Raw genomic sequence first — 7,469 nt, 5'->3', positions numbered from 1 at the left:
CTTTAATATGCCTGCTAGACCGAAGTGCTGTTTTGTTCTTCACAGCAGACCTCTCTTGTTACAATTCCAGAGGACATATTTGATTATAATAGCTTTGTGAACAATTTCTCCCCAAGAAGATACTGAAGTTGAGATGCAGGTAGGATCAGAACTGAGACCCTAATAAGAATAGAGTTAATTGTGTCACCTTAATTGAAAAGTAGTAATAAAAATAATTTAGTTTAATACATAATTTAGATCATTGCGTGTTAGGTTAATGCATTCTGCTTAGGCTTTGAAAAAATTATTTATTTCATGTAGAGTTAAGATTTCATTTGTTTTTGTAATGGAATGCTCTCCAATTGACTTTAATAACAGCAGTTTGTTAAATCAGATTTTGAATTGGCGCACGGATTTGAAGTTCATATGTTAATTTTTGACACGATATACTTAGCATTTATAGCCTGCTCTTAAGGTGGTTGAATTTATTTTCACGAGATTTAATAATCATTGTTTTCTTATATTACAGAAATTAAATTAGTTTTCTCTGCTGTCCTGATGAGAGGCAATTTGCCTTATGACTATTTTATTTTACTTTTAAAAGAATGAATCACTTCTTGCTTTTGTAAATGGATTTATTCTTGACCTATTGGTCATGCTTCTATGACAAAATTTATATTTAAGGTTCTTTCCAGGAAAACAGAGAACCTCTGTTGTTGAGTTGCGTTTTCCTTTAGTGCCTTTTCTGAATCCCTGGGTTGGGTTTGTGTGTGGCAGGGGTTTCTCATGGTGGGGGAGGGAACTACATCAGTGGCCCTTGTAAGAAACTTCTCAAAGCTCCCCCGGCTCCAAGTCAGACGCACCTCTGGCCGGGGCCGAGCCGATTAGCGATGGTGGCTGTGTCTCTGTGATAACGTAATGAAGAAGGGGAGCCTGGGAGGAGGACTTGGAGCTGTGAGGAGGAGTTGCAAGGAGGACACCTATGCAAACCCGGAGGTCACTGGGAGGAAGGAGGAGGAAGGGGGGCAGGTGTACCGGTGCGCTGCCCCCTCCACACCCCCCACCTCATCCCATGGTCAGGCGGCAGAGCTGCCCTCCTTGTCACCCAAGTAAGTCCACAGTGGAGCAGATGTTGACCTGCAGCCCTTGGAGGACCCCACGCCAGAGCAGGTTGCTGCACCCAGAGAAGACTGGGACTCCGTGATTCATATATGGTGCTTCATGGCCTTGCTTGAACAATACAGCCTCTTTTGTCTTGGGCATTTCTGGCATTTGAAAAAGGTGAGACTATTCTATTGCGCCTGGTTAATGTGGGGCTTAGCCAACAAATGCTTCATAATATGCTTGAGACACTCAATGGGTAATTAATATATAGATGCAAAATGGACACTATAAACATTACCAAGCACTCATGCACTTTTCTGCAACATTTCAAAGGAAGCTGTTATAATCTCTTCTCATTCTTACCACAGCTGAGCTCCATCCTTTCACATCCAGGATACAGTTCCAGGCCTTTTCCTACACTGATCCAATTTTCCAGATCCCTTTTTGTCCTTCACTTTTCCAGCTGGATTTTGCAAGCAGCTGGATTCCCCAGCAGCACCAGTTACTTCTGTGTTCCAGCTGCAACCTCCAGGCGATGGGAGATGAGGAACAAGTAGCCTGGGAAGGTGCAAGCAGCACCTCCTACCCTGCCTGGTGCGGGACTAAAAATGAGACATTCAGATTTCCATCCTGTTGAAGGGAATGAGACCTCCAAGCAGACTAATCTCAGGGAAAACCCTAAGCATATTCTGCAAGAACCATTTTCTTTATTAATTACTAGGATTGTGTTTCCTTATGATGGAAATACAGAGTGACCAAAAGCAGACACTTGCAGAAGAAATCTTGCAAGGGCACAAATGGCTTTATGTAGCTCTGGTAGTGCCTGTCTGAGGGCACTAGATGCCTTTGGCAAGATTATTCACCCCTCCCATTCTCACCCCTCATGCAATTTAGTTATTCCATGTATCTCCCTCCCCCATGCACTAGCAGCCATCATCAGCCCTTTTGATCTTTTTGGATTCATCCTTATGCTTCTTTCTGCTGTTATAGCACTGTCACTTTTGTATAAACAGGAGCTATCCTCCACCCCGTTGTCTTCTTTTTTTTTTTTTTTAAATTTTCATTAATGCTGTAGATTCCCAAGGAAGCGGGTTGGGAGAAATGAGCCACTAGGTCAGTAATTCCAGCCCTGAGCATCACAGTAATGTGCCTTAAACCATACTTTCTTGTGGTTTGTCCCAAGTCATTTGCCAGGACACAAATGATGAAGCTCCTGAAACTTCCCTTGGGTGATGATGCCACAGGAAAATAGAAAGGATTTTGCTGATATTCAACAGACCTTTTCCTTTTGTTAATTTAATACCATTACTCCATGTTCCACTATAATCATTTGCCCCTCTTCCATCGCACTTCCTTCTTCAAAACACTTCCAGACATTTATGTTCACTTTTAATCATCTCTTAGTAAAGATTTTGCTTGTTTTTAGGGCTCTTCCCCCCTTGTATTCTGTCTGAATCCAGCCCCTCAGGGTCATACTCATCTTTTCATCCATAATTGAAAAGACAACCACTCTATACAGTAATGGGGGATTTTTTTTCTTTTTCCTCCTCAGCTCATGCAAGCTGTACAAATCCTCACTCATCTCTTCAGGCTCTAAGACATTGTACCACTGAATTTTAAGCAAAACTACCAGACAAGATCAATGAGCTATTCTGCTTTAAAATCTAGGACATAAATTGGCCATCCCTTTGTGCATATTTTTACCTTTCCAGCTCTTCAGCAAAATGTAGACCTATCCAATGTCAAAAGGGAAAACCGAACAACTAGATTCTTCTCTTATTTATAGCAGGCCTTCCCTCACTAAAACAAACGATGCCATTTGCACAGCAACATCTCAGAGCAGAGTTTTAGCCCAGTGACAATAACAAAGGTGTCTTTTTCCTTTTACACAGAAGACAAGCATTACTCCAAATCAAGAAACCAGCACAAGGCATATGCATCACTCACACCCTGAAATGAAACATTGAGGACTGTAGTGTTGCCAAAGCACTGTGTGACACTCGGGAAAATTTTACCCACATGGCACTGTCCCATCAGTATAGCCACAAGGGATGGGTTCAGTGTGGAGTTCCCTGGTTGAACCACCAGTGGATCCACCATTTGGTAGGAGAGAATGCTAGTGCAGGAAAGACAAAGGAAGAAAAGACCCTCCCCAAAAGCCTTTTCTGAAAGAAGTGCTTTTCCAACTGAGGAAACAGCATTACTTTCAGGTGCACTGTGATGTTAGAAAGATTCAGCATTGGCTGTCTGCTGGCTAAGGGTGTTAAACAGCACTGGATATTTGACATTTGCTGTGGGCTAAGAATATGCACATTGGTGCTGTGGGTCAGGTGTGGATGGTAACTGCAGGCACAACACTGTCTTGTCAGCCAAACTGGGCCCTTTGTCTTAGAATTGGTTGGATTAATGTTCGGTAACATGAATAGTTGGGTACATGGCTCATTATGATAACTGGTGTGGACACACTTTTAAATAGGCATAGAAAGAATTACAGTAATGTGGTCATTGGTCAGCTGTAAATATGCACACAGAAAATCTAGCTCAAAGACAGGAAAAGTGTATAGAGCAAATGTATCATGATACCAGTATTAACCAAATTATAAAAAGAAAAAAAAAGGGAGGGAGGGAGGGAGGGAGGGAGGGAGGGAGGGAGGGAGGGAGGGAGGGAGGGAGGGAGGGAGGAAGGCAGGAAGGAAGGCAGGAAGGCAGGAAGGCAGGAAGGCAGGAAGGCAGGCAGGCAGGAAGGCAGGAAGGCAGGAAGGCAGGAAGGCAGGCAGGAAGGCAGGAAGGCAGGAAGGCAGGAAGGCAGGCAGGAAGGCAGGCAGGAAGGCAGGCAGGAAGGCAGGCAGGAAGGAAGGCAGGCAGGAAGGAAGGCAGGAAGGAAGGAAGGCAGGAAGGAAGGAAGGCAGGAAGGAAGGAAGGCAGGAAGGAAGGCAGGAAGGAAGGAAGGAAGGCAGGAAGGAAGGCAGGAAGGCAGGAAGGCAGGAAGGAAGGAAGGAAGGAAGGAAGGAAGGAAGGAAGGAAGGAAGGAAGGAAGGAAGGAAGGAAGGAAGGAAGGAAGGAAGGAAGGAAGGAAGGAAGGAAGGAAGGAAGGAAGGAAGGAAGGAAGGAAGGAAGGAAGGAAGGAAGGAAGGAAGGAAGGAAGGAAGGAAGGAAGGAAGGAAGGAAGGAAGGAAGGAAGGAAGGAAGGCTGCTGGCTACCTCTTATGCAGAAAAAGAAAAAGCAGGTATTTTATTTGTGTCTGTGGGCATAGGGAAGGAACTCATTAGAATGTGACAAGTTTCTGGACTGAGTGATACAGCACATGTAACATCATTATCTCTGCTGGGGAATGGAAGGAGTATGTGTGTAAAACAAGATTTTATGTGTATAGTTCAGTCAGTGAGGACTAATGGATTGATAATGGGCTATTTGTTGATGTTCAGATTTTGTCTCACATCCACAGCGGGGGTACATTGGAGCAGATCCACTGAAGGACACTGATTGATACTTATGCTAGATGTAAACTGGTGAGTGTTTAGACTTATTTTCCATTCAGTGTGTAACTTATTACACTGTTGTCTCTAAGTTTATCCATGCACATATTACGAATATAGCCAGATGTCCTCATGATTATTTGCATTTCTCTGAAAAATGGATGGAAAGGTTCACAGGTTCAGAGTAAAAAATAATGGATTTGTGGGGAGGGAACTGTGTGGCAGCTACAGAAAAAGGAAGCTGGTTTTATGTTAGACCGAAGGAAATGCTCCATGTTTCACAGGACAATTCAAGAATTCCTGTGAGGCATCCCAGATGCAAGAGGCCCTGCTTTAAGGAGAAGGAAGATTTAAGAACACCGCAAGGAAAAGAAGGCAGGAATATGAGCTATAGTGTCTTTTACCCATATCACTGTACTTCTTCCATGCCAGAAGAGTGATTTGCTTCTGTAATTATATGTCCCTGCAAGTACTCCATAAACACAAAATACCCACCATGTGGGAAGTCTAATAGAATAAACTATTGGGTCCTCCTGAGACCACTCAAACCTGAACCTGACTCATTTTCCAGCTGGGCAGCAGACTAAGAACCTTTGCCCAGAACATATTGTTAAGTGTATAGATAGAAGGACAGTGCTGCAGGCTGCTACAACCATAGAGTGTGCAAGAGCACACAGGTCCACAGTTAAGAGTTGCATCTTCTGCATGGTAGTGAGCATCGAACTTGGAAGCCTTTCCATTTGGTGACTATCACAGATATCAAGATGCCATGGGAATCACTGTTTCTCTGCTGTTTCAAGGGAAATAGGAGCCAGGTCTCTGGCACAAAGCTACAACTTTGTGTTGAAAACAAATACATGAAAACCAGAGCCCTTTAAGCACCTTGGGTAGTTCTGCTAAATTAGACATGAGCAGCCTCCATTGTGAGCTCTCAGAGCCCACTCAGAATGTTACAGCTTATTGACCTGTGTGCAGCAGCTTGAGCTGGACAAAGAGTTGGGAGGACAGTGAAACCCATCCTCCAGATTCTTACTTGAACACTCTGTGCAGCTCCAGGTATGCTTATTTTTCAATTAAGATGTTGCAAATAGTGGTTTCAGCCGTGCAGATGGAGCTGTGTTAGTCACCACAGATAATCTCATCAAGGCATGGCAGAGAGGAGCTGAATCATCTCTAGATTCAGATGCCCATCGATATGTCATAGTTTTTGTCCATCTGCCAAAATATGCCATTCTAGGATGGAAAATCTGCAGTGCTAATGTTGCTTTCCTTCTGTTCTACAGCTTCCCCTCCTGTACCTTTTATTTTTCTGGGAAACTAGGTTTTCCTAGTTGTGCAGGGACCTCCCCATCAAGTCACGCCCCTGTGTGTGAGACTCCTACAGTGGACTGCAGCTCCAGAGCCTTGTCCGACCTCCTGTGATGTCCTCCATACCTCTCACAGCTGGTTTGTCCTTTGGGATTGTTCATGCTTCAAAATGTTCCCCATATTTTTGGGGAACAGAGGTGCAGCTGTGCTCAGATGATGGCTTTCTCTGAGATTTTTTTCAATGTGGCCTAACCACATGCTCCTGCTAATGGAAATCGTACTGACACACTGAGGTGTTATTTCTCTGTAAGCTACCTCTTTTTACATCTTATCTGGTGCTTGAAATATCTACCAAGCCAAATTGTATCATACTCCTGTGCAAAAATAATGAGATTATTCATACATATAAGAATTTTAGAAACTAATTTCAGAGCAAGACAATGGATGAGCTGTATTAAAAATAGGCCAATTCATTGTCTTATTGTTCACTATCTTCCACCCAGTGTCTTCTTGTCCTCTGCTTTGATTCTTCTCACACCCTGTGCTTCCTCCACAGCTGGCTTTTGACTGTGCTGGTGAAGGCGAGGTAACACTAATTTCTGCTCTTAATAAGCTTGGGGGTATGAAAACCCATTTCTACCTGCCGAAGTCTGTCAGTTTTATCGTGGCATATGTATTGTGCTACCTGACATAGCTGATGTGTTATCTTGGTTTGTGATGGTTATTTGCTTTCAGAATTTCAGTGGTGTTTTCACTGAAAAAGTCTTCCATTATCAGCTTCTGAAAAGTAGCAAATCCCGCATTTGCATTTTAGCAATCAAAAGTCACTCTGAATAGCAAAATGAGCAAGCTTTTCAGAGATGTTTGTTTTCCAATGAAACTTAAAATGATTTTTAATTATTTTTATTATGTCATTAATGTGAAAATATATTTCCTTGTTAATATTATTAAAACAGATTGCACAGTTTTAAATACTTTACTTTCATTGCATGAATGTCTCCTTGGCTTCAAGTTTCTGTTCATCATAAACAGAAACTAGGTCACCTAAAACCATTTACAGTGCAAAGTTAGTACTCAGAAAATATCTGAAATGATTCTGTCTCTTTAGTCTCTATTTGGCCTTCTTTGGCACATGTGTCAAGAGGCTTCTCTTGAACTGGAATTGGCTATTTTGGGGGATGAATCAGGGAGAGCAGCGAGGAACCTGATGTCCAGACTCTGACTCTGTCCAGTGCTGTCCCTTGTACGTTATAGAGGAAATGGGATTCTACCCCTGCACCAAACTTCATTTGTGAACTGTAATTATATCCATCAGATTTGGTCTTTGGAATGGGAAATTATATAGAAGAATAAGTCCACGGGTATGTCAGGAAACCAAACCCAGGAATTTAGCCCTAATCCTTCCCTGTCTGAATTCCTCACCTGTGAAATAAGGTTAACATACTTTCACCTCCCAAGGATGTTATGGAAACACATTAATAACTGTGGGGCAGAAGCTGTGGTGTGGAGCACTCAAGAAAAACCCAGAAAGAAACTGGCAGTTCTGTGGGCAGACACAGCACAAACAGTGGTCAGTGAGCATGGCTGGGGCCAAAACCTGG

Source organism: Tyto alba, unplaced genomic scaffold (assembly GCF_018691265.1).
Source record: "Tyto alba isolate M040663 unplaced genomic scaffold, T.alba_DEE_v4.0 Super-Scaffold_29, whole genome shotgun sequence".
In the NCBI taxonomy this organism is placed as follows: domain Eukaryota; kingdom Metazoa; phylum Chordata; class Aves; order Strigiformes; family Tytonidae; genus Tyto; species Tyto alba.
The sequence above is the reverse complement of the archived record's forward strand: the minus strand, read 5'-3'. Positions refer to the sequence as shown.